The sequence below is a fragment of the Juglans regia genome, chromosome 8 (genome assembly GCF_001411555.2).
Source record: "Juglans regia cultivar Chandler chromosome 8, Walnut 2.0, whole genome shotgun sequence".
NCBI classification, from domain to species: Eukaryota; Viridiplantae; Streptophyta; class Magnoliopsida; order Fagales; family Juglandaceae; genus Juglans; species Juglans regia.
The window spans coordinates 13,870,226-13,876,084 of NC_049908.1; positions in this window are offsets into that span (position 1 = coordinate 13,870,226).

Consider the following 5,859-nt stretch of genomic DNA (forward strand, 5'->3'; position numbering starts at 1 on the left):
GAATCCTTATGTAAACGACGTGTCGTTTAGCATTACGGTATGAAACAATCTCCTGCTTAAACGACATGTCGTTTTCAATAAGACTAAAAACGACATGTCGTTCACGTCATCTTCAACCTCCAGACAGCACGCGATTTTCGCATTTCACAGCCATTTTCACGTCAAAAATCATGTTTTTAATCACAGAAAGTTTAGAAAAAATATTTCTTTATGATTTCTAAACTTTTTTCAAATAAAAAACGTCCAAAAAATAAAACCCAAAAAACATTTTTAAAGTTCGGCCAAAAAAACAGAGGAACTGTGTTTTTTATTTTAAACACCAAGGCAGAGGTTTTTATGGATCTGATACCAACTGTTAGACTTAAATACAATTCTCTAATGCGGAATAACACTTTAGAAATGAGAATTGAAAGGTTTAACACCAAGAAAAAATTACCTTCAGCCATTGATGTAATTCACTGTATAAGCTGCGTTTCTCACTGTGTTTGGCTCTTCCAAACTCTTCTCTATTCTATTTAGATGGTGTAATACTGAAGGGAATTGAGTGAGTGAGTTTGGGGACCAATCACATGTATTTATAGCCGAAATCTCCATCAAATTTCGGTGTTTACATGTTCCACGTGATCTATTTTCATGGGATCAGTTTAAACTTAATGGAAGAGTGTTGGACCACTTAAAGGACTCTTAAGTGATAGACTCCCACTCACGAACGTCTCCGTGAGTGAGAATCAGTCAATATCGTTTAAGCATGAGAATCGGTCAATATAGCCTTTTCAGGACAGTCATCGGACAAAAATCAATGCTAAACTCACTCAATTCTATGGCCCACTTTGTTAATCTCCTTGACATGTTAGTCTTATTGAGTATTGTTCGCAATGGGTGCTCAGTGAAAACACTTATTTTGTGTGCCTAAAAATATGGTTGGAGTTTGTGGGCGGCTATTTTCATAGTGGAAGCCAATTTCTCCATATATGAATATCTCTCCTCTGCTCCATGATGGGCTCTATTGGTGTAGTATATGGGCTTCTCTTTCCCATATTCTGTCTTGAGTAGGGTGCATTCCTCCATCCACTCGAAAGCCTTTCGCAAGACCTTAAAGAACGGAAGGCATTTATTGGTACATCGGGAGATAAACTTGTTCAAGGCTTCTATTCGACCTGTTAGCTTTCGTACATTGGGGTGCCTCCATTGCCATTATAGCTTCGATTGTCTCAGCGTTTACCTCTATACCACTATGAGACATAAGAAATCCAAGAAATGTTTTAGACCATAACCAAAAGAAAACTTGTCGAGGTTTAGTTCCATCACAAACTTCTTCAACAGAGCAAAGTCTTCTACTATCTCACGTGCTCGGTTGTTTCTATGCTTTTGACAAACATATCGTCAACATAGACCTCCATATCCCATCCAATCTAATCTTTGAACAACATGTTGACTCTACATTGATAATTAGCCCCTGAATTTTTTACTCTGAACGACATTATGGTGTGGTAATAGGTGCCTTAACCAAGGATGAATGATGTTTTCACATGATCTAGCTCGTATATCTTTATTTGGTTGTAGCATGAGAATGCATCCATAAAGGTTAGTAATTTATGCCCCGCTACCAAGTCCACTAGCAAATCTATGCGTGGGAATGGAAAACTATCATTCGAAAACACTTTGTTTAGGTTTGTGAAAACGACACACATTGTCAACTTCTTCTTGTTTTCTGGTACCATGACTACATTGGACAACCACTCTAGAAAGTAGACCTCTCGGATAAACCCAACCTTCATGAGTTGATCCACCTCTTCTTCTGCAACTTTATACCTTTCGAGCGCATAAGCCCTTATCTTCTACTTGACCAACCTCACTCTCAAATTTATGTTAAGCTTATATGCTCAATCATGGAAGCACTTATTCTGATCATTTAATGATGGGTCTAAGTAAATATGTCCCAATTTTCCTATAAAAAATAAATCAATTGTGTTTGTGCCTTTTTAGGGACTCATGGTCCAAGTCGCACAACACGGATGGGATCTCGGTGGTCAAGAGGAATTTCCTCAAATTCTCCAACTGGTTGGGCTTTTCCAATCCTTCTCTCTTATTGCATCGTGATGCTTAACTTAACTGAACCCATGGGCTCTTTTAACATGGTGTTGTAACATCTCAGGGTGACAAATTGATCCCCTCGTAATTCTCCTATTCCCTTTTCAGTAGGGAACTTAGCCTTCATATGGTACATGGATGTTACTACGTACCCTTAACTTATTTAAGGTTGTACGTCCAATTACACTGTTGTAAGTTGCTGGGCAATCCACTATTAGATAATTTACCATCTCTATGGTTTGACACGATCTACTCCCAAATGTGGTTGAAAGTGTGATGGGCCCGATCAACTACTCCCGTTCTCTTTAAAATCCAACCAATGGGGACTTTTTTTTTTTTTTTTAAGAAAAGGAGGGCGACACCTCCATTTAATAAAAATCCTCACTTGGGTAGAGGAACGACCATAATTACAACAATAATCTCAACCAAAGTCCCAACCAAAACAAAAAATATCACCTAACGTCTAACATAAGGAATACCCAATCTATCCGTACGAATAAGACCCTTAAGCCTCCCCGAACCAAACTCCTTCCCAAAGAAATCCCAAGTCCCTCCATTAGCTCCATAATTAGCTAAAACATCTGCCACCATGTTTGCATCTCTAAACACATGCCTAAACTAAATGTTAAGAGAAGAAATAATAGACTGGGATTATTCCCAAAAATTCCATAAATACCAATAATTACATGGCCCTTGAAATAAACCAACCCACCACAACACTTGAGTCCGACTCCATCGAAAAATCCCTCAAACCCAACTGTTGACATAGACGAAGACCATCAATAAAGGTTTGGCATTCAGCAATTGTGTTCATAGCTTGTCCATAGCAATGAGCAAAACCCCGAAGTACATGACCCTACGCATTCCAAACAATACCTCCCCCGCCAGACATCCTTGGGTTACCAAGCAAACCACCATCAACATTGAGTTTAGCCAACCCCACTGCCGGCAGAGACCAAGCAATCAACTTCGGCACTTGCACTTGCACTGCAACAGGCACAACTGGGACAGTTTAGTTCCCTCAACACCCACAAGTCATGTGACCCCACATATTTGAACTTTTGCATGCAACCCGAGATGTCCAAAATAAATCATTTGACTATCCAAATAATACCCTTCCATTCATATTTCACATCTTCCACACGTGCCGCACAACGAGCTCTCCAAAGAGCCCAAGAAATAAGAATAGGAATTATACCACGAAGCCAACAAACTTGCGAGGAAGAAGAAGCACGACACCACCAAACATTTAACACCCCAATCCACACCCGAGTTAGTGGTAATCTAATGCCAAAAATTGTCGCAAAAAAATTCCAAACTTTCCTCGGCCCCTCCCCATCACAAAGCACATGGTCCATAGACTCCACCTTGATTGATGCACAACAATGACACTTTGAAACAATAGAAATGTCAAGCTATTTAATGGTTTCATCTACAGGAATGACATTTTGACTTGCTTGCCAACATAAAAAAGACATCTTTGGCACATGATCTTGTCATAGCCACTTCTTTTAAAGACAAACAATACCATGCGACCGAATAAGCTGACAGACTTCGTAGAAAAAACCCCATCCACAGTGTGCTTTCAAACCAGGACATCATCCCCCTCTCGAACACACACCCTCGCTTGGATGATTTTCTGAACCATATCCTCATCCACCAACTGCCGAAGCTAAGCAAAATTCCAAACCGCCTCATCACGTAAATTTCAAACCTGCAACTTGGAATTGCCCACTACAAGTAACCGATCTTTAATAGGCTCATCCCCAAGCCAAATATCATACCAAAAATTCATGGAACCCTCTCAGACCAGCCATCTCGAATGCCCTAACATCAAAGGAAAAGCCTGTAAAACTCCTTTCCAAAAACGGGATCCCCTTGACACCGCCACAACTGAAACAATATGATCATTCCCCATATATTTTGAAGAGAAAAAATCTAACCAAAGAGATCCACCAATAAGCAATTTCCAGGCAAGCTTCATGAACAAAAATTGTTGGACCTCTGAAAGATCCCGAATCCCCAAGCCTCCCTCTTCAACGGCAAACAAATACTATGCCAGGAAACCCATTTATGTTTCTTAATCTCCACACTCGATTCCCAAAGGAAATTAGAAAAAGGTGACTTAAGCTTTGCAAAAACTCCTTTAGGCAAATTCATCACAGACAACAAATGAATGGGCATGTTATTAAGCACATGTTTAATAAGAATAATCTTACCACCAAACGAGAGCAACTTGCTCTCCAACCAGCCAATTTGTTTCGCACTCTTGCCAACAAAGGGTCAAACATGCACAAAGTCATCCTCCCTACATGCAGCGGCATACCCAAATAAACACAAGGACAAACACCCTCCACAAACTCCGAAATACGCTTCTGTTGTGCCTTCCAGTCAAAAGAAATAGTTGAGAAGAAAAAAATAGAAGACTTATTCAGACTCACAAGCTGTCCAGATAAGCTTTCATACTTACGAATCACTCCCATCAAATTCTGAATAAAAGCCTTCCCACCATGTGAAAAAATTAAAAGATCATCTGCATACAACAAATGAGAAATCCGAACACCCCAATTCTAATTAAAATACTTAACTTTCCCCAAAAGAAATTCTTTATGAAGCATCCAAGATAGCAACTCTTCCGACAAAATAAACAAATACGGCGAGAGAGGGTCCCCTTGACGAAGCCCATGAGAAGGCTTAAAAACCCCTTACAACTACCATTCAACATAACTGAAAAAATAGGAGAAGAAATGGAGTTAAAAATCAAAGACCGCCACTTCTCCAAGAAGCCCAACATGCGTAAGTCTTCCATAAAAAATCTCCAATTTACTTGGTCATAGGTTTTAGCCATACCAATTTTCATCATGACATTACTTCCTCTAGTCTTCTGATTCATGCCATGAACAAGTTCTTGAGCAAGGGACATATTATCGAAAATACTTCGACCGCGGATAAAAGCAACCTACTCTAGTGAAACAATACCCCCAATAATCGGTGCCAATCTAAAAACCATGATTTTAGCCGTGATATTATAGACTACCGAACACAAAACTAATAGGCTGAAATTGGCCAAAACCTTCCTGCGCATCAACCTTCGGAATCAAAACAATGTTAGTAGCCCCAAAAAATGTAGACAATGGAATACCTTCAAAAAGAAAATCCCTCGCCACATCAAGAAGATCCTGCTTCACAACATCCCAAGCAAGGATGAAAAAACTTGCCTAAAACTCGTCAAGCCCTGGGTTGCTTCCTGCGGAATAGACCACAATGCTGCTTTAACTTCATCTAACAATGGCGGAGCACACAACATGTCATTCTCAAACTTGGAAACTGCAGGTGTAAGTAAACCGAAAGTCTCCTCATACACTTAGACTGAAGACGCCAACAATAAATCTTGAAAAAATTGTACCACAGCTTCATGAACCTCTTCTGCCGAATCTAAAAAATTCCCATCATCGAGTTCCATGCATTCAATCACCTTATTCTTTTTTTTTTTTAACTCGCAAGGAAGTATGAAAAAAGGCCGAGTTCGAATCACCCTCTGATAACCACTTGATGGGGGATTTTTGGCACCCCAAAATCTCCTCACGGTGAAGCCATTAAATATGTCACTACTTACACAGCAACAACTCTCTTTCCCGATCCTGAGAAAAATCAGCACTTACTAAATCTTCCTGTTCCATCATCCTTGTTTCAATACCTTTAATTTCCAGCTCAACTCGCCCAAACGATTTAATATTCCACTTCCTCAAAGCCTTTTTTAAACATTTC